Below are 21,965 nucleotides of genomic sequence, written 5' to 3' on the forward strand. Positions count from 1 at the left end.
AGAGAGTGATGGGGACAGAAGCTTTGGGCACTATGGTCTCTCCTTTCAAGCACTCCAGGGCTCACTAGGTGTGTGTGCTCCTGGGTGTGAGGTGAGTCTCGAAGAACTGTAGATCTCTCAGTGTCTCGGAGCAATCAGAGTCACTGATTTTATGGGCATCCTGCTCTCTGATCAAATGTGCACTGGCTCCGGGTCCAAGTGCACAGTGCTTTGTGAGTTCAGTGCCCCTGTCCTGGTATCCTGGCCCAATGTTAGGGAAGTCAGCAGCAGCACAGAATGAGGCTGGGAGGGAGGGCGGGCATGGGCCCAGCTTCAGGCCACCTTGGACCTCAGGCTGTTGACCAGGGAAAAGTGGGGAATTGGCAGAAAGGACATATAGCTGAAAGCCAGCCTCATGTCCTGGGTGGGTGTGAGCCATGTGCTCTGAGAGTGCTGGCCAGACTGGCAGAAAGTCCAGAGGAAGGGAGGAGAGAGGAAAATCTCAGGCTCTCAGGAAACCCTCTCCAGCCAGGATTTGGCCCAGGCATTAACCCTTTTGCAGCTGGAGAAGTGGCCCTCCAGGAAGCCAAAAAGACCTTGCCTCAAGTGTGTCCCTGAGCCACAGCCTGTCCCATGGGGTTCACATGCCTGTGTGTCACATAGGGTTATCTGGTCAGCATGCAGGGGGGCTTAACACACCTGCCTTTAGCTTCTAGTTCCTCACTAGGCACGATGGTGATGAGGTCCAAGGCAGTGGCCTGTGAGCTCTAGTGTTCCAAGCAACTTACAGATGTCATTTCTAACTTGGTGACACAGTAATCCTCCCTAGGGACAGAGCTCAAGAACATAACCAAAAAGAAGCCCTGGTGCAAGATGACCCAGTGAGGTGTTGGGTCCATGGCTGCAGGCCCTCCTGTCCTGCATCCCTGCATCCCTGCTGGAATTGGAACAGACACAGGTACCAGTGCTGATGCTCTGCAACTCTGCTTGGCGGATCCATCCTAGGTGATGCTGGGATGGCCTGGCCTGGAGACGTGGGGTAGGTGCACTTACAGGGGTGAGGTAAGACAGAGCTGTGGGCTACTTCACAGAGAGAGCCCAGAAGTATAGACTTTTTCTGAGGCCCTCAGGGCTTCTGGCCAGTGGGTTCAAGACAGTCCTCTGGAAGTTCTGGCAGTCTGGCTGCAAAGCAGAGGACAGCTGCTTCCCAGGGGAGGCCCTTTACCCTGGCTCTCCGCTGGCCGCTGGAGTGCTATCCCAAAAAGCCACAAGGACCTTGGACATCACTGGGGAAGCTGACTGGGCCACAGGAAGGCCCAATGCAGTGCCAAACGCTGAGACTGATGCTGGCCTCTCCCAGGGAACGATGTGAGTGCCAGGGGATGGGCAGGCATCTTCCAGGCCACAATCTTTCCCCCATTGTTGGAGCCACCTGGCTGGCTTCCCTCATTTATGTTGTCCCCAGCCCTGAACTCAGGCAGGTTGGCCAACGCGATTGCCCAGGATGCCAACCAAAGTGCAGACAGACTAGCACGGCCGAGGTCAGAGTGCTGGTGTCCAGGACCCTCCTTGTAGTTACGGGGAGTTAGGGGTCGGGGTCGGGGGAAGCCTCCCAATCCCACCTCAGGCTCCTCCCCAGTCCTTCATCAGTGTCCAGAGGAGACCCGGGGTCACCAACCTGCAGAAGCCTCCCCTTGAAGCTGACCTGCTGGCTCTCCTTTCTCTTCAGCACGTTGCTGTGATTTGGCTGCTCACGCAACTGCTTGGGAGGGCCATGGAAGGAGTGAAGGTTCTGGCTGGGCACCTCTAGGATCTGTTGTGCAAGGGAGGCACTGTTGTATTATCACGGCTGGACATGAGACCACCCAGATACACAGTGGATGTGTGGCTTCTTTACTTCCAGTACCCCCGCTCCACCCCACTGGGGAACAGGGAGAAACACCAAGTTCACACAAGCCCAAATGTGGAGCTGCAACCGCTCTCTGCCTGCCCATTTCTTTGCAGACTGACCCATCGCTGCCAGTGAAGGTTTGGTGCTTCCCCATGGGCCTCTCCAAGATGCTGTCTGCTGTGCGGTGATAGGAGAAAGGCTCTTGGGTGCATGTAATGGGGCCTGCTGTGGGGCTCTGTCGGGCCTGGGTCCGTGGTGGCAGATCTGACCTTGGCCGCTATGTGCTGGCACTCACAGCCACTGCTGGGTCCCGTGCCAGACAAGATGTGGCAGGAGACCCCCAGAAGTCCTCTTGGAGCTGTGACCCCTGGCCCTTGGCTGAAGTTCTGGAGCTGCCCTGGAAACATCTGGATTCCTGCACTCTCCCCACCCCAAGGTGGAGAAAGCAGCACATGGACCTCAGACCCTCCACTCTCTACTCCTCCTTACACTTCCTCAGTCTAGAAGGGGTGGCCTGGACTTGCCTTTCCTGGTTGAGGCTCAGCCAAAGGGTGAGTGGGCTGGGTGTTTCATGAAGAGTCTCTGGCCAGGCTCAGTAGAAGCCACTTGGGTCTCTCCCTCCTTGCAGTGCTCCATGAGGCCATCTGCAGGGATTCCCTAGCTGGCTGGAGGCCTTGGTGCTGGCCAGCGGCTCTGCCCCTCTGGATCTGCACCACTGACAGCTTTAGCTGCCTGAGCTTGCTTTGTGCTCTCACATGGATCCTTCCAGGGCCCTCCAGTTTCTACAGCGCTGAGACTAGACCTCTAGCCCCTCAGCAACAGACTCCAGAGGGTGGGTGGTGGGCTGAGAGGGCAGATAGGCACAGGTCCTCCAATCTAAGTGCTGTGTGGAGGAGGTAAAGGCTGAGACCATCCCCAAGGATGCCTTGCGCCCTATCCCCACGGACTTGCACGTGTCCAGTGTCCAGACTTTGGCCACTCCTGCCCCATAGCTCCTTCCTGAAGCAGGTCACAGGTGCACACCCTGTGCCAGGTGCCCAGTGTTGTGGGACACTCCCACCAGGTCCATGGGGCTAAGCCTGGCAGCCAGGCCTCTAGGCATAGGGGAGAAGCATCCCCCCAGCTCCCCTAGCCTGGCCTAGCACTCCAGGCCCCAGCAGAGCCTGCAGCACAGCCCATGGGTTTCGGCCAGGAGGCTTACCCTTTGGCTTCCTATAATTGGCTCTTGGGCTCCCTTTTCAGGGGCCACCTATGCCACTGCGGAGCAAGCTCAGTGGGCAAGAGGCAGCCCAGGTGCCACAGAAGGGCATTCTCTGTGCAGGCCTGTGTCCCTGGAGCCCACGGTCTCTCTGCCAACACTACAGCCCTCAGGCCTGGGTCTGGTATGTTCTTAGGGCTGTCATTGCCAGGCATGGCTGCTCATAATTCCTCTGTGCAATGACACAGAGTTGGGTTTGGGCAATTAGCACTGGACGCAGAGTCCAAGACTCCTCCTCTAGCCCTGGCTCAGCCCCCAACAGCTCTGTGGTCTCATGGGATGAGACCCTCAAGCTTCAGTTTCTTTGCACACAAGTTGGCAGTGGTGGTACCTCCCCCCAAATACCTACCAGGATGGCAGGGGATAAGCCCATCATGTGGAGGAACTGTGGCTTAAACACCTCCTGGTGGGGGAGATTCCCAGTGGCAGGTCTTATAGGCCTGGAGTGACTTGGCCTCCCTGTGTGGCCAAACTCCTCTCCTGACTGGCATTTGCTTCTGAGTCTGAGTGACAGAACCAGGCATGGGTTGGCCACTGGGGGCAAAAAGATCTTTCAATCCCAGCCTTTAGGATAGCCTTGGCCCCACCTCCTCTGAGAAGCCTCCCCTGGTTTCTCTCCCTATTCCCCCAATCCTTGCTGACCTTAGCTGCCTTTGGCTTCTAGAAGGACCCCTGTGGCTTATCTGCAGCCCCAACCCCTGTGGGCAGTTCAGAACTCACCTGGCCATGCTCTATCACTTGCTGTTGCCTGAGGAAGGTCACTTTTCTCTGAGCCCCCCGCCCGGAACGACAGCAGCCATATAGAATTCTGTCTCTTATATTGTCGCAGGGGCTGGAGCTAGGCTTTTTTGCTCCCTTCTTCCAGCTGGACAGGGTGGACACAAGTGGCGCCCCTACACAGAGCCATGGAAGCTAAAGGAGGAGGCCTCTGGCACTGGAGGTATACCCAGGGAAGAGGCCAACACCAGGCCCTCCTGCTCCCCCAGGGACAAGCTCTGCCCTGCATCCCAGGCACTCAGAAGCACACTGGCCCATGGGCTAAAAGGTAGTCATCTTCCTTAGCTGGTGACTTTGATCCACACTTTGTATAAAAGAAAAAACTCAGGAAAAGAAGCAGAGATAGGTTATGGAATAGAATGCAAAATTACTATGAATTTCTCAGATAAAACAAAGTTTCAAGGACATTTCTCCTTTTAGCAGGCACTTTGTGTTAATAATGACAGACGAGGGCTGCCATGGATCAGGGTTCACAGATCGCCAGATGCCATCTCACTAAATAAACCTAACAGCTCTCTGAGCTGCATATTTATTTAATATTTTCTAGGCTGGGCTTGGTTCATGACTATAAACCTGGCACTTTGAGAGGTCAAGGTGGGGCAATCACTTGAGGCCAGGAATTCAAAGCCAGCCTAAGCAATATCGTGAGACCCCTGTCTCTACAAAAAAAAAAAGAAATTTTTTTTGTAGAGACAGGGTCTCACTTTATGGCCCTCGGTAGAGTGCCGTGGCCTCACACAGCTCACAGCAACCTCCAACTCCTGGGCTTAAGCAATTCTCTTGCCTCAGCCTCCCGAGTAGCTGGGACTACAGGTGCCCGCCACAACGCCCGGCTAAAAAAAAAAAAATTTCTTAATTATCCAGGTGTAGTGACACATGCCTATGGTCCCAGCTACTCAGGAGGCTGAAGGAGGAGGATCTCTTAAGGTCAGGAGTTCAAGGTTGCAGTGAGCAATGATTGTGCCTCTGCACTCCAGTCTGCGCAACAGAGCAAGACCATCTCAAAAAAAAAAAAAGAAAAGAAAAGAATTCTGGGAACTACATGAAAAAGTAAAAAGCAAGAAGTGAAAATATCTTTAATAATATATTTGGCCCAACATATCCAAAATATTGTCATTTCAACTTACAATTCCTATTGCCAGGCACCTGTTCCTGTGTCTTGGCTGTTCGGGCAAGGGACTTTCAAGTCCTCTGGAATCCTGGGACTCATCTGCACATGTGAGCAGGGCGGCTGCTGGGTGATCTGAGCACCTTCCACTAGGGGGCAGCCTCAGCTCAGTATTTCACTTGCAGCGCCACCTCTAAATGTGGCCGTTCGCCAGGCATGGGGTGGCTGGTCAGAGTGCGTACACCAGGCAATTCCATGGGTCTGACAGATTCAAGAGTGCTGAGACCACTCGGGTCCAGCACACAGTCCTGAAGTCACCTGCCTAGTCTGAAGAGCAGCAGTCTTTGGGTGCAAGGGGTGTGGACTGGCTACCAGTAGGCACAGACTCCTGGACAGCTGGACCAGGCAGGCATTCTGTGGTCTGGAGGCCCCACGGTTGGACTGGGGTCTGGTCACTTAGGCCTCTGTTGCCCTGCCCCCATGTTCTTGTCCTCACAGCGATGCCCTCAGGCCCCATAGTACCAGAACACGATGTCACTGGAATGGCCTTGTCCAGCCAAGTGCTGTCCTGGAGGAAGCATCCCATTTCTCACAGCCCCAGTAGGGCTGGGCTCCCTCACCCAGGCTGAAGTTCACCAGGTTCCATCACTTACTTAATTGATGTTGGGGGGGGTCACTGCAATGGGCCTCTTTCAGGGGACTCCGGGACATGAATGGCTTGGGCTCCTGCAGGCCCTGAAGCCCCAGGCTCACTATGGCCTGGAGCCAGCAGCTGGAAGCCCCCACGGGAGATCCCTTTGGTAAAGCAGAGAGTCTTTCATCAGGGGCAGAGGCCAGCAGTACATGGCAGATGTGAGGAGCAAGACCAGCCTGACCTGTGCTCCAGGGCCTGATTCAGGCACGGGCTGTGGGGTGGGGCTGGAAACCGGAGGGGTCTGAGAGCTGGTCAGTCCTCAAAACTCACCATATGTGGTGCCTGTGGCTCAGTGGTTAGGGTGCCGGCCACATACACCAAGGCAGGCAGGTTTGAATCCAGCCCAGGCCTGATAAGCAACAATGACAACTACAATAAAAAAAGTGCCTGGCATTGTGGCAGGCACCTGTAGTCCCAGCTACTTAGGAGGCTGAGGCAAGAGAATCACTTAAGCCCAAGAGTTTGAGGTTGCTGTGAGCTGTGAGGCCACAGCACTCTACTAAAGGCGACATAATCGAGACTCTGTCTCAAAAAAAACCCCAAAAAACCTCACCATGTGCTCTGTGCTGCTGGCGGCCTCCTAGCCAGGCTCCGAGGACAGCCTCCAGTAGGGAAGATGAAGGGAAAGTGGACAGCCAGCTGGGACAGAGACTGCTCAGAAAGATGAGACCCCCTACACTTGTCATTGATACCCACAGAGCGGTAAAAGACCCATTTCAGACATGTAACCCACATGTGAAACACACACCTGTAATGCAGGCCTTGCTAGGGATACTCAGAACAGACCCTTCAGGCTCCTTTCTGGGCAGGACCCTGCCTGGAAGAGAAGCTTTGGGATATAAAATGGAAGCTGGGCAAGGCAGCCTCAACACAGAGGGAAGAGAAAGCCCCTGGCCACAGCACGTGTGGCAGCCTGCCTCCAGACCAACTTTAGGCCTTGTCATTGTCAACCATGCACGGTAGCCCCCTCGGAGGTTCCCATCAGAAAAAGGCTGCCCTGTGAACATTGACCTCCCCTTTCCAGGTCACTCTGTCCAGTATCCTGACTACAACTGTCCTTCTACCCCTAGGACCTCCACCCCACTGACCTCCCACCTTTCCAGCACCACCCCCAGCTCAGGCATCACCTTCTCTCCCTCACGTTTCACCCTTAGCTCCTTGACCCCAACCACCTCTCCTGGGGTGGCCAGGGCACCTCTCCTGCTCCCAGCAGGTGCACCTCATGGATGGACTGTCTCCCTTTTCGCTCAGGGCCCCGAGCCCAGGTGCTTGGTGCTGCACACCCACCCACTACGTTTCCACCCTTGTTTAGCCATTGGGTCTGCTGCTGACATGGGGGCTGGAGCTGGGGGATGAGCTGGGGCTTGCTGTGGTTTTTAAATATGTCCTCAAATTATTTAACAACCCTTCCCTCCAGTGAGTGAGTCTAATTCCTCTCTCAAGTGCGGGTCACTCTTAGCGATTCATTTCCAATGAGTAGAATATGTTGCAAGTGACGATGAGTCTTTCTGAGACCACCTTGTAAAAGGCATTAAAGCTTCCTCCTTGCTCTCTCTTGGATCATTTTCTCCAGGAGAATCTGGTGGCCATGTCATGAGGACACTCAAGTAGCCCTAAGGAGAGGTCCTCTTGGCAAGGGACTGAGGCATCCTCACCAATAGCCAGCACCAGGTTGCCAGGCACATGCGGGAGCCACCCTGGAAGGGGATCCCCTGGCCTACCCGACTTCTCACCTGCTACCTCATGAGAAGCCCTGAGCTGGAACCACCGTGCTCAGCTGCTTCTGAATTCCAAACCCACAGAAACCACATTTGTTGTGAACTTTTTATTTTGAAATAAGCATAGATCACAGGAAAGAGTAAAGAGAGGTTCTGTGTTTCCCCCAAAGGTTATATATTATGTAATTAAAGGGTAAGATCAAGTCCAAGAAATTACATTGGTACAGTGTGGGGAGGGTTCTATGTCACCTTATCACACGTATCAATTTGTGTGACTACCACTATAATCAAGACACAGAACTGACTCACTACCACAGAGGTCTGTCTCCTTCTACTCTTTTGGAGTCACACCCCAGCGCCCACCACCGGAACCGCTGGCAGCCACTAATTTGTTCTCCACCTTTATAATTTTGCCATTTCAAGACTGTTTATGAGTGGAATCGCACAACATGCAACCTTTTGAGATTTCCTTTTTTCACACACCATAATGCCCACGTGATCTGCCTACGTTGTTGTGTGTCTCTGTAGTTGACTCCTTTTACTGCTTAGTGTTGACAGGGATGTGCACAGCAAGCTTAACCTTTCACCTACTGAGTGATGTTTTCCTTGTTTACAGTTTTGGGACATTAAGATAAATCTGCAATGAATATTCATGTACAAGTTTTGAATGGACATAATTTTCATTTCTCTAGGATAAGTGCCCAGGCGTTCAATTGCTGGGTTATGTGGCAAGTACATGTTTTGCTTTTTAAGAACCTAGCAAACCACTTTCCAGAGTAACTGTACCATTTTTCATTCCTCCAGTAACATGCGAGAGATCCAATTTCTCCACATCCTCAGCAGTATTTGCAAGTGTCACTGTTTTAATTTAATATATATATTTTTTGAGACAGAGTCTCGCTTAGTCACCATGGGTAGAGTGCCATGGAGTCATAGCTCACAACAACCTCAAACTCTTGGGCTCAGGCAAACCTTTTGCCTCCTGAATAGCTGGGACTATAAGTACCTGCCACCATGCCCGGCTAATTTTTCTATTTTTGGTAAAGATGGAGTCTCATTCTTGGTCAGGCTGGTGTCAAACTCCTGGCCTCAAGCAATCCTGCCTTGGCCTCCCAGAGTGCTAGGATTACAGGCGTGACCCCCGTGCCCAGCCTAGCATGCAGTTTGCATCACTGGAGCCCTCTCACAAGCTGAGGTGGGCAAAGCAACTCCTCCCACTTCATCCTTCTTCCAAGATGCTTTAACTATTCTAGTTTCTTTGCCTTTCCACATGAAATGTAGCATAATCTTGTCTATGTGTACCGAAGAATTTTGTTAGGATTTTGATAGAAATTGCAAAACCCTGTATATCACTTTGGGGAGAACTGACATCTTCACTATGCTGAGCTGTTTGGGCCACAAACACCATACACCCCTCCTTTATTTAAACTGTATTTGATTTCCTTCTTCAACTTTTTTTAGTTTTCAGTATACAAATTTAGCACATATTTTGTTAGATGTACATCAACGTATTTCACTGTTTTAAGCAATTATAAAATATTTTTGTGAGACAGGGTTTCGTTATGTTGCCCAGGCTGGTCTTGAATTCCTAGGCTCAAACAATCCTCTGGCCTCAGCCTCCCAAGTAGCTGGGACTAGCCATTGTGCTGGTCTTATTGCAGTTTTTTGTTTTGTTTTGTTTTGGTTTTTGAGACAGAGCCTCAAGCTGTCACCCTGGGTAGAGTGCCGTGACATCACAGCTCATAGCAACCTCCAACTCCTGGGCTCAAATGATTCTCCTGCCTCTGCCTCCCAAGTAGCTGGGACCTCAGGCGCCCGCCGCAACGCCCAGCTATTTTTTTTGGTTGCAGCTGTCATTGTTGTTTGGCGGGCCCGGGCTGGATTCGAACCTGCCAGCTTAGGTGTATGTGGCTGGTGCCTTAGCCGCTTGAGCCACGGGCGCCGAGCCCTTATTGCAGTTTTTAACATAGTCAAGTAATACAACAAACACAACAATATCACGAGATAGTAAATATTTCTTTTTAGGTGGCTTTCCTGAAGTAAAATTAATATACTCTAAATTTTTTCCATCGTAAATTCACAGAGTTGTGGTTTTTAGTAAATGCAGAGAGTTGTGCAAACATCACTACAATCTAGTTTTAGATCATTTCTGTCACCCACAGCTTCCCTCGAGCCTATCTGTATGTCCCTGCTTCACCCTAGCCCAGGCAGCAACTGACCTGCCTCACCTCCATCAATCAGCCCCCTTTCTGAAGATTCATGCGAATGGAACCCCACGGGTGGTCCTTTCTGTCCAGCTTTAGTTAGCACGGTGTCCTTGAGCTTTATCCATGTCCTGGTATAGCATGTCATCAGTAGATTGTCCCTTTTGTTGTCCAATAATATTGCATTCATGGCTTCATTTTGTTATTCCGTTCATCAGTTGATGGACGTTAAATTATTTTTAGGTTGGGGCTATATGTAAATACTGTTTATGAAAATGTTCATAGACATCCTAGTAGGTGTCTATGATAAAATGGTGTCTCGTTATAGTTTTAATTTGCATTTTCCTAAAGATAATGATGTTGAGCATCTTTTTAGGTGCTTACTATCAATTCATTTATCTTATTTGATAAATGATTCAGATATTTTGCCCCTTTTAAAAATTGGGTTGTGGGGCGGTGCCTGTGGCTCAAGGAGTAGGGCACCGGTCCCATATGCCGGAGGTGGCGGGTTCAAACCCAGCCCCGGCCAAAAAAAAAAAAAAGGTAAAATAAAAATTGGGTTGTGGCTCGGCGCCCGTAGCTCAGTAGTTAGGGTACCAGCCACATACAACGGGGCTGACGGGTTCGAACCCAGCCTGGGCCTGCTAAACAGCAATGACAACTACAACAAAAAAATTGCTGGATGTTGTGGCAGGTGCCGATAGTCCCAGCTACTTAGGAGGCTGAGTCCAGAGACTCGCTTAAGCCCAAGAGTTTGAGGTTGCTGTGAGCTGTGAGGCCATGGCACTCTACTGAGGGCAATTATAGTTGAGACTCTGTCTCAAAAAAAAAAAAAATTGGGTTGTTTTCTTCTCATTGAATCTTGTTTGTTATATATTCAGTGTGCAAGTTCTTTATCAAGTATATGCTCTATAAATATTTCCTCCCAGCCTATGACTTCTCTGATTTTTTTTTTTTTTATGTCTTAAGAAGAGAAATTTTTAGTTATGATGAAGTCCATCTTTTCAGGTTTTCTTTTATGGATCATGATTCTGGTATCAAGTCTAACCCAAGAGCACAAGAGGTGTATATTTTAGGCCAGAAGCAGTGGCTCGTGCCTGTAATCCCAGCACTCTGGGAGGCCAACGCGGGTGGATTGCCTGAGTTCATACGTTTGAGACCAGTCTGAGCCAGAGAGAGACCCTACCTATAAAAATAGCTGGGCATTGTGGTGAGCACCTGTAGTCCCAGCTACTCGGGAGACGGAGGCAAGAGAATAGCTTGAGCCCAAGAGTTAGAGGTTGCTGTGAGCTATGATGCTATGGCACTCTACTGAGGGCAACAAAAGTAAGACTCTGTCTCAGAAAAAAAGAGATACACTTTTTCTTATAGAGGTGTTATAGTTTTAGCTCTTACATGAAGTTCCCAGATGAATTTGGAGGTAATTTTTGTGTATCATGTGAGGGTTTGCTGTTTGTTCGTTTTTGCAATACCCAGTTATTCCAAGACCTCTTATTGCAAAGTCTATCCTTTCTCCATTGTCTTGGCACTTTAATTGAAAATCAATTGACCATGAAGGATAAATTTATAGATTCTCAATTCTGTTCCAGTGATCTGTATGCTTGTCCTTATGCCAACCCAACACTCTTTTTGGTACTGTGGCTTTATAGTAAGTTTTGAAATTAGGGAAGTCTTCCAACTTTGTTATAACAATTCAAAATTATTTTTGTTATTTTAGGTTCTTTGCAGTTCTTTATAAAATTGGGAGATCAGTTTGTCAATTCCTACCCAAAAAAAGCCTACTGCCATTTTATAGGGATTGTGTTGAATATATTAATCACTTTGGGGGGAATTACCCACCATCCTTGGACATGTCTCTTCATGTACCTAAACCTCCTTTAATTTGTCTCAACAACCTTTTGTCATTTTCACTGTACAAACCTTTCATTTATTTTGCTACATTTATACCTAAGCGTTTTGTTATTCTTTATGCTATTGTGAAAGAAATTGTGTTCTTTCTTTTCTTTTCTTTCTTTTTTTTTTTTTTTTTTTTTGAGACAGAGTCTCACTATGTCCCCCTTGGTAGAATGCCTTGGTGTAGCAGCTCACAGCAACCTCAAACTCTTGGGTTTAAGCAGTTCTCTTGCCTCAGCTTCCCAAGTAGCTGGGATTTCAGGTACCCACCACAACACCCAGCTGTTTTTTTTGTTGCAGTTTGGCTGGGGCCAGGTTTGAACCCACCACCCTCGGTATATGGGGCCGGTGCCCCACCCACTGAGCCACAGGTGCCGCCCACGCCAGGCCATTTTCTTGTTGCAGTTGTTGTTTAGCAGGACCAGAGCCAGGCTCGAACCTGCCAGCCTCAGTGTATGTGGCTGGCGCCCCACTCACTGAGCCACGGGTGCCAACCTGGAATTGTTTTCTTAATTTCATTTTCAAAATGTTCATTGCTGGTATATACAATTTACTACAGTATTTATTTATTTTTTTCTTTTTTCTTTTTGAGACAGAGCCTCAAGCTGTCGCCCTGGGTAGAGCGCTGTGGCATCACAGCTCACAGCAACCTCCAACTCCTGGGCTCCAGCAATTCTCTTGCCTCTGCCTCCCAAGTAGCTGGGACTACAGGCGCCTGCCACAATGCCCGGCTATTTTTTGGTTGTAGCTGTCATTGTCATTTGGCAGGCCCGGGCTGGATTTGAACCCACCAGCTCAGGTGTATGTGGCTGGCGCCTTAGCCACTTGAGCCACAGGCACCAAGCCTACGGTATTTATTTTTATATATTGATTTTATAACTTACTACCTTAGTTCATTTATTAGTTCTAATTGCTTTTGAGGGGGGTTTCTTAGTATTTTTGATATACAGGAATATGCCATCTGTAAATAAAGATGGTTTTACCCCTTCCTGTCCTATGCAGATGCCTCTACTATCTTCCTTTTGTTTTATTGCCTTTGGGTTTTACCTTATCACACTGGGCAGAGCCTCCAGTATAATGCTCAGTAACAGTGGTGCAGGAAACATCCTCCCTTTGTCTCCCTGTGAAAAGGAAAACACTTAGTCATTCATTGCTAAATATATTAGCTATGGTGTTTCATAGATGCCTTTATCAATTTGAGGAAATTCCTTTTTATTTCTAGTCTGTTGTTTTTATCACAAATGGGCATTAGTTCTTGTCACGTGCTTTTCCTGTATCTATTGAGATGGATGTTTGGATTTTATCTTTTATTTCACCAATGTGATGTATCGTGACAATAAATTTTTGGATGTTAAATCAACCTTGCATTCCTGGAACAAATCCCAGTTGGTCACAGGGTTCGTGATGTTTTTTCGTGTTGCTGATTTGGTTTGTAATATTTTGTTGAAGAATTTTGCATCTACGTTCATGATGGTATTGCTCTGTAGTTTTCTTGTCATTCTTTTTATGACTTTGGTATAGGGTACTATGGCTTCACAAAAAAGGTGGGAAACATTTTCTCCTTTATTCTGTGAAAAATTTGGTATTATTTCCTCTTTAAATACTAGATAGAATTTACCAGTGAAACTTTCTGGGCTGGACTTTCATTTGTGGGAAGACTTTAAATTGCTAATTTGACTTTTTTACTTGTAGCCAGGCTCAGTATGGCCATAGGTATGTGGCCAAGCCTATAATCCCAGCACTTTGGGGAGCCTAAGGTGGGGCCAGGAGTTCAAGACAAGCCTGAGCCACAAGATGAGAACCCAGGCAGGGCGCAGTGGCTCATGCCTGTAATCCTAGGAGGCTGAGGTGGGTGGATCGCCTAAGCTCAGGAGTTCGAGACCAACCTGAGCAAGAGCAAGACCCCATCTCTAAAAATACCCCAGCGTTGTGGTGGGTGCCTATAGTCCCAGCTACTAGAGAGGCTGAACTTCTCAGCTCAAGCAATTCTCCTTCCTCAGCCTCCCAGAATGCTGGGATTATAGACATGAGCCACTGCACCTGGCCTCTTATAATTTCTTGACTTATGCACTTTTGAGAAATGTGTTGTTTATTTTCTAAACAGTGAGGATTTCCTAGATTTTTTTGAGTTATTCATTTCTAATTTTAATCTATTGCTGCCAGAGAACATACTTTGCATAATTTTAGCTCTTTTAAAGTGAGATTGGTTCTGTAGCCTAGCACAAGGTCTATCGTGAGAATATTCCATGTATACTTGAAAAAAATATGTATTCTGCTGGTGCTCAGTGGAGTGTCTGTAGGTCTGCTTACTAGGTAGTGTTGTCCAAGTCTTCTCTGTCCTTGCTGATCGGCTAGTTTGTTGTTCTACCAGTTGAGAGTAAGGTTTTGAAATCTCCAACAATATTGTTTAATTTTTGCCCTTCAGTTCTCCCAGATTTTGCTTTGTATTTTGAAACTCTACTAAAGGTGTACACATTTGTAATTGTTATATCATTATGAAATGTCCCTTGCAAAAGAAAATAAAATTTCAGGACCTTTTAAATGTTTTATGTGGGAGGAAGTTGAGTCCTGAGTCACGTGGCATATCTACAGCTCCTGCCTTTTTTTTCTTTTTTGAGACAGAGTCTCACTATGTCACCCTTGGTAGAGTGCTGTGGCATCATAGCTCACAGCAACCTCAAATTCTTGGGCCAAGTGATTCTCTTGCCTCAGCCTCCCAAGTAGCTGAGACTACAGTCCCCTGCCACACCAGGCTATTTTTTGTTGCAGTTGTCATTCTTGGTTAGCTGGCCCAGGCCAGGTTCGAACCCACCAACTTCAGTGTATGTGGCTGGCACCATAACCACTGTGCTATGGGCACCGAGCCTTTTGCTTCTTAAAGTAGAGATTAACTCTCTTTCTCAGAGGCTGGGTGAGATGGTTCATGTCTATAATCCTAGCACTCGGGGAGGCTGAGGTGGGGGGATTGCCTGAGCTCAGGGATTCAAGACCAGCCCCAGCAAGAGTGAGACCCTGTCTCTAAAAATAGCTGGGTGTTGTGGCGGGCACCTGTAGAATGCTCAGGAGAATGAGGCAAGAGAAATCACTTGAGCTCAAGAGTTGGAGGTTGCTGTGAGCAATAATGCTAAGGCACTCAACTCAGGATGACTGAGTAAGACTCTGTCTCAAAAAATAAAAAATAGCCAGGCATTATGGCAAGCACCTGTAGTCCCAGCTACTACTGAAGGTTGAGGCAAGAGAATCACTTGAGCCCAAGAGTTTGAGATTGCTGTGAGTTATGATGTCAGGGCACTCTACCAAGGGCAACAGAGTCTCTGTTTCGAAAATACAAAACAAAATCAAACCTCTCTTTCTCAGTGGTCTTGATCTGTAAATGATGAGGAGACCAGGGCTCCCTTTGCAGTCATGATCTTTGTTATAGATTCACTGCCTCCTTCATTGTCCCCAACCTAACTCAGGCCAGATGGTGCAAAAGATCCCATGACTGTTTATATTTTCAGTGTGGAAAGTTAAATATATCTTTCCCCCAAAGAAAAAGAAAGACCACTTCTACTAATTTGATCATTGTAACTATGCATTAAGCCATGTATAGAAAGATACTAAAATTGGGTGGCTCCTGTGGCTCAAAGGAGTAGGGCACAGGCCCCATATACCAGAGGTGGTAGGTTCAAACCCAGCCCAGCCCCCAAACTGCAAAATAAAAAACTAAAATTACGTTAAACTTCCCTAAATTTTGTCTATACAAAAAAAACCCCAAACTTCTATACTTCCCAATGCCAACTTCCATTCTTTGGTCTCTGTGTTGGTTGCTGTCCTCACACTTTGCACTTGAGCAAGCTCTGTTTAAACTAGATTCTTATTCTTTTGAGTATTCGAGGTTGGCACCTTATTTGTCTCTAGTAATATTTCTTTTTTTTTTGTGGTTTTTGGCCGGGGCTGGGTTTGAACCCGCCACCTCCGGCATATGGGACCCGCGCCCTACTCCTTGAGCCACAGGCGCTGCCCAATATTTCTTGCCTTACTGTCTATTTTGTTTGGCATTAATATAGTCACACCAGCCCTCTTGTGCATGCTGTTGGCACATGTATCTTTTTTTTTTTTTTGTAGAGACAGAGTCTCACTGTACCGCCCTTGGGTAGAGTGCCGTGGCGTCACACAGCTCACAGCAACCTCTAACTCTTGGGCTTACGCTATTCTCCTGCCTCAGCCTCCCAAGCAGCTGGGACTACAGGTGCCCTCCACAACGCCCGGCTATTTTTTTGTTGCAGTTTGGCCGGAGCTGGGTTTGAACCCGCCACCCTTGGCATATGGGGCCGGCGCCCTACTCACTGAGCCACAGGCGCTGCCCATATCTTTTTCTTTCTTTCTTTTTTTTTTTTTGAGGCAGAGTCTCATTTTGTTGCCCTCGGTAGAGTGCTGTGGTGTCATAGCTCACAGCAACCTCAAATGCTTGGGGTCAAGCAGTCCTCTTGCCTCAGCCTCCTGAGTAGCTGGGACAACAGGCTACTCTTAAGGAAGAAAGGACTTATTGGCAGGAGAAGCATCTGTGGGAGAGGTTGGCACAGACCACCTCAAATTCTCCTCCGCAAATAACAGGGCCAGGGGGGTTTTATGGAGGTGAAAATGAGTAATACATGAGGGAAGTAAACATGGTTACCTGGTTGGGGTGGAGTGCAGGCACACAAGTACAGTGAGAAATCATGCTAGTACGTACATCTCGTGAATGAAAAGTGACAGATAAGTCCTTCCCAGGGTGAGGATTTTTAGTATTATAATGAGCTAAGGGTTGATACTGGTCGTTCTTTCACCCTGTGCATAGGCTCAGTGGGTCCTTGGGCACAATCTGTGGTGGTGTGTCACTTACCTTGTTTTCTGCAAACAGGTGATGTAAGGTTCTGTAGTTATCTCATGGCTGCAAGGAGGTTCTCTCATTCCTGGGAAAGAAATTCAGAAGGGAATGTTATATATCAGTACAATAGAAAGTTACAAAGTTCTGGTCAGCAATTCTTTTTTATTTATTTATTTTTTTCGAGACAGAGTCTCAATCAGTCACCCTGGGGTTGAGTGCCGTGATGTTATAGCTCAGAGCAACGGAAAGTCTTGGGGTCACGTGATCCTCTTGCTTCAGCCTCCCATGCAGCTGGGGCAACAGGGCACCCCCCACAACGTCCGGCTATATTTTTAGAGATTGAGTCTCGCTCTTGCTCAGGCTGGTCTTGAACTCTTGAGCTCAAGCAATCTGCTCACATCAGCCTCCCAGAGTGCTAGGATTACAGGCATGAGCCATCATGCCCAGCCTGTTGGTCAGCAATTCTTATTGGCCTGGGCACTTTTGAATTACAAAAAAATCATTAAAAATGTTTTCTTGCTTATAGAGCTGGTTACAGGCAGAGGCAGGTGTGAATGCAGGGCTGAGGCGTTCTCTATTAGTCCATCTCTTCTCTGAGCTGGCCCTGGCCCTACTTGGCCTGGGGAGCTCTGAGGAGGAGCGGTTCCCCCCACCCAGTCCTGATGGTGGCCATGGGTTGATGGATGGTTGGGCAGTGAGAAGAAGGGTCTGGCCAGCAGCTCCCCCAAGTACTGTTCTGTCTCTGCAGTGTGTGGGCATGCCCCAGGATCTCCTGCATCCCAAGGCCAGGCTACATAAGAGAGAAGCAAGTCTCCAGAGAGAGGCTAGGGCATGTTTGGAAACAGGCAAGCAAGCTATAACCCAGTTACAACCTAAGAATAGGGGGAAGGGAGAAAGGGAGGGGAGGGAGGGGGGACGTGGGAAGAGGGAGAGGGATTGGTGGGATTACACCTGCGGTGCATCTTACAAGAGTATATGTGAAACTTAGTAAATGTAGAATGTAAATGTCTTAGCACAATAACTAAGAAAATGCCAGGAAGGCGATGTTAACCAGTGTGATGAAAATGTGTCAAACGGTCTATGAAACTAGTGTATGGTGCCCCATGATCGCATTAATGTACACAGCTATGATTTAATAAAAATAAATAAATAAATAAAAAATCATCAGGGAAACACAATGTCACCTCTTACTTTTAGAGTGGCTCTTATCACAAAGACAGAAGATAACAAGCGTTACAGAAAGTGTGAAATAAAGACAATCCTTATTAACATTAGGAAAAACAAACAAACAAAAAAAAAACAGGACTTGAGGCCCTTCCTGCTAGATGGGGGAGCCTAGGAGGGCATCTTGGAGGAGGCGGGAGCTGTGAACACAGGAATGGGGTGAGGGAAGGATCCCAATGGCACAGAGGACGGGAAAGGATTAGCCAAGCCCCTGACCCTGGACCTATTAAGGGCTCAGTAGTGACTGTCACTTGGCCAGTGATTCCTTATGACAGCTGGGCATTCCTGCCCATTGTCTGAGTCTTGCTGGCCAGGACTTCCTGACACAATTCTTCTCTAGGCCTCAGTTTCTCCACCTACCAAGGCCAGGGCCCACTTACCTTCCCAGAGCATCTGGGAGGCTGAGCGTGAGAAAGGGCTCTGCTCCACATCCGGGGCTAAAGACCTGCTGAACTGACCGTGCCAGCCAGGCCCTTGGTCTCTTGGGTGCATGCCATACTTTGGCGGCCAAACAATGCCCACCTCTGAGCAGAGTCGTGGGTGGGCAGTAACCATGGTGAGGGGCCCTCTGAGCAGCAGAGCCAACTGCCCATCCGGGTCAGCAGGCCTGTGGCCCTGGTTAGAGCTTTGTCTTCCAGGTTGGCTCTGGGCCTGTGCTGACAGGCTCTGAATGGTTGGCCAGAGACAGTGCTGACCACAGCAGAGGGGACTCTTGGCTGGAGATAGGGCTTGGGGTTGAGGTGAGCTGGAAACCTGACTGGGTCACTGTGAACGCTGGCAGTGCCTTCCCAGCGTGGTGCAGGAACATATCCACCCCCGGACACCCCCAGTCCCTGTGATGCCCCCTCTATAAGGACAGGGTCTGCTGTGCTCCCAGAAGGAGGCGGCTCTGCTTTCAAGTTCTAGGATGTTTCAGGCAGTTGGCCAGAGCATGGGGGTGTCTGCAAGGCTTCCCCTGGGCTCTCTCACAGTCTGGATGTGGCCCCATCTGGCCACTTGCCATGCCCACCCCTGACTCTGCCTGTCCCAACACCCCCAAGACTGGCAAGGATTGGGCATGAGTGTGGAGCTTCTGCCAGGGTACAGAGTGTGGAGGGCCTGCCCTCCACAGCTGCGGGGTTAGAGTCCCACAAAAGTTGTGTTTGCAAAGTCAATCTTTGTAATTACGAAGTCCATTTTTGCAAACTCAAGACCTCATTAAAAAAAAAAAAAGACTGGGCATAGTGGCTCAAACCTGTAATCCTAGCACTCTAGGAGACTGAGGCAGGAGGATCTCTTGAGCTCAGGATTTTGAGACCAACCTGAGCAAGAGAGAGACCTTGTCTCTACAAAATATAGAAAAATTGGCCAGATGCAGTGGCTCATGCCTATAATCTTAGCATTCTGTGAGGCCAAGGCAGAGGATCACTTGAGGTCAGGAGTTCGAGACCAGCCTGAGAAAGACTGAGACCACATCTCTGCTAAAAATAGAAAAACTATCTGTGCATTGTGGTGGGCATCTATACTCCCAACTACTTGGGAGACTGAGGCAGGAGGATCAGTTGAGCCCAGAAGTTTGAGGTTGCAGTGAGCTATGACAATACCACTACACTCTAGCGCAGGCAACAGAGCAAGACCCTGCCTCAAGAAATAAAACCCCCCGAACCCAAAAAACAGTAAGGAGAAAAGCAATGAAAGTGGCACAGAATAGACATATTTACAACCCAAGCCATGTGAATATCTGGAAGGCTCTGGAATAGGACTGTATTCACATTGCAGCCCTGCCACTGCCATGCTATGTGACCTTGGCAGATGTCTTCACCTCTCTGTGCTTGCGATCCCTCATCTACAAAGTCAGCAGTAGGACAAACCTCACAGATTCTTGGGAAGACCAAGTGAGTTCATGTCCAAGAGTCTATGACAGCTGTCTGCTCTGTTGAGCCTCGGAGTGCCTGCCCCATGTCCCAGCCTTCTCTGTCCTCAGATTTTCCATGAGTTGCCCTGACCAGCCTCCTCTCCAGTCCCTAAATCCTCACTAGGACCCCTCTAGAAGAGGGCTGCTACTACCCAGGATATAAGGCACAGCTGCCAGAGGTGCCACCTCCCCCAGGTGGGAATGGACCCTGCTCCACTAACTAGTGAAGGCCTACGGGGTATCTCTCCCCTGTCCCACTTTAGCCCCTTCTTCAGCCCCCTATGCACTCTGGGTGGTTCTTCCCATCTTTGGGGAAGGAGCCTGAGACTTTTCCCTGCTGGAGAGGCCAGAAATGTCTAGGGAAGGGCCTTTCCCTCCCCACCCATTGGGACCTAAAATATGGAGTGTGAGCTGAGGCCAGTCAGACCCCATCCCACCCCCACCTATAGAGCAGAGACACCCAGCAAGGAGGCCACACGGAGCCCCCTCTCTGGGAACCTGCCCTTCACTAGCCTCTGGCTCATGGGAGGAGTGGATCCCTCACCTGGACCAGCCCTGCCTGCCCCCAGGATCCACCAGGCCCCCTGCTCAGGTGGTCAGCCTCAATGTCATACAGACCAGCAAGGCCACAGCTGGGGGAGGAGATCCTTTGAGAGGACACAGTGAAGTGGGGGCTGGTCCTACCCAGCATGCTGGGCTCCCTCCTGTAATGTCCATGGTTCACCAAGATTGCCCATGGGGACTTGGAGAGCCCTGGGGCTGAGGGTGCAGGCAGGGGATACAGAGCCTCCTTTATTGCCCTCCTCAGACCCTGGCAGTTATGGAGCTGGAGGCTTCGGGGTGAAGAAAGAAGGTGTTGTGTTTCACCTAAGTAGGGTGATGCCAAGAGAAAAAGGAATCCCATTCCTCGCCCTGGAGAGGCCTGACCCTCCTTCAAGTACCCCCCAGCCTAGAAGGGCCCCCAAGACACCTGCCCCTCTTTCGCCCCTGGCACAGTATGGAGGCCCTGGGTTCCAGTGGTCTGTTCTGACCAGAGTCCCTGGGAGTCCCACCACGCCCTGCCTCCAGTCCTGTCTCTGCAGCCAACACAGATGGGGCTCAGATACCTTGTGCTTGGTGCTGAAAAGACAGCTCCGGCCCGGGCAGTGCCTATGGCTCAAAGGGGTAGGGTGCCAGCCCCATATGGCGGAGGTGGAGGGTTCAAACCCAGCCCCAGCCAGAAACTGAAAAAAAAAAGACAACTCCGGCCCACGGGGGGAGGGGGTGTGTCTCCAGAGGGATGAACCATGCCAGGTACAGAAATAACCAGAAATGTCCAAGGGAGGGGAGTAAGAGCCAGATCTGCATATGGTGTGGTGGTGGCCTTACCCCTGTACCTGGGTGGCCAACACCCTGCCCATGACCCCTTTCACTGCCAACACCCTGCCAGCACCCCCTCCACAACTGTCCTCCAAGCTCTGGGGCTCCCACAGGCCCAGGATTATAGAGATGGTTATTATTCCATTTTGCAGAAGGGGAAATTGAGGCTATGACACCTGCCTCTCCTATGTAGAAGTATGCCTGCCCCTCCCTCCACCAAGACCCCCTCTGCAGCCAGAGTGGACAAAATGCCTGCCTGGATATTGGGCCAAGCTGGTGCCCTCTGCTTCTCCCTGATGATTTTATTTTTTTAATTTATTTAATTTTATCTTATCAAGTTGTGATTTAACTAATTTTTTTTTAATTTACTGTTGGGGATTCATTGAGGGTACAAGAAACCAGGTCACACTGATTGCATTTGTTAGGTAAAGTCCCTCTGTGATTTAACTATTTTTAAATACTCTATGTGGAAATACACAACTTCTTGTTCACAGAAGAGTTGCAGATATAGTACAGGGTCCCTCACACCCTTGGCACAGGGTCCCCTGATATAAACATGGCACCTCCCCAGGCACCTGCATCGAAACAAAGAAAAAGCATCACTGTCATACTATTAACTGAGCTTTAGATTTTATTCAGCTATCACCAGATTTTTTTCTGATGTCTTGAATTCTGGATTTCAAAATCCACCCCCAGATCCCGCTGGTGTCTAAGCATCATTCCAATCTGTGCCAGTTACCTTTATTAGGGTAAAATATAATGCATAGAAAATTTACCATCTTAGCCATTTCTAAGTGGCTAAGTGCACCGTTCAGTGGCTTTAGGCACATTCACATAGTTGTGCGACCATCTCCACCATCCATTTCCAGAACATTTGCATCTTCCCAAACGGAAATCCACCTCCATTACTTACTCCTTCCCCACTGGCCCTTGGCACCACCATTCTGCTTACCACAGTCTATAGATTTGACTGCTCTGGGAAGTTCATACAAGTGGACACAAAGTATTTTTGTCCTTCTGTGACTGGCTTATTTCACTGAGCGTAATGTCTTCATGGTTCATGTTGCAGCAGGTCCTTCCTTTCCCTGTCTGAATCCTGTCTCATTATATGGATAGA

General features: G+C 49.1%; 1 long non-coding RNA gene across 1 annotated transcript; it reads right to left on the reverse strand.

The window, feature by feature from the left end:
• Positions 1-345: 345 nt before the first annotated feature.
• Positions 346-18,173, reverse strand: LOC128561730 (uncharacterized). The gene is made up of 4 exons (XR_008373324.1): positions 17,976-18,173; positions 16,387-16,456; positions 12,570-12,643; positions 346-1,792 (listed from the first exon to the last, which is right to left on the reverse strand). It is a non-coding gene; the product is annotated as an uncharacterized LOC128561730 (long non-coding RNA).
• Positions 18,174-21,965: the final 3,792 nt, after the last annotated feature.

The sequence above is a fragment of the Nycticebus coucang genome, chromosome 12 (genome assembly GCF_027406575.1).
Source record: "Nycticebus coucang isolate mNycCou1 chromosome 12, mNycCou1.pri, whole genome shotgun sequence".
NCBI classification, from domain to species: domain Eukaryota; kingdom Metazoa; phylum Chordata; class Mammalia; order Primates; family Lorisidae; genus Nycticebus; species Nycticebus coucang.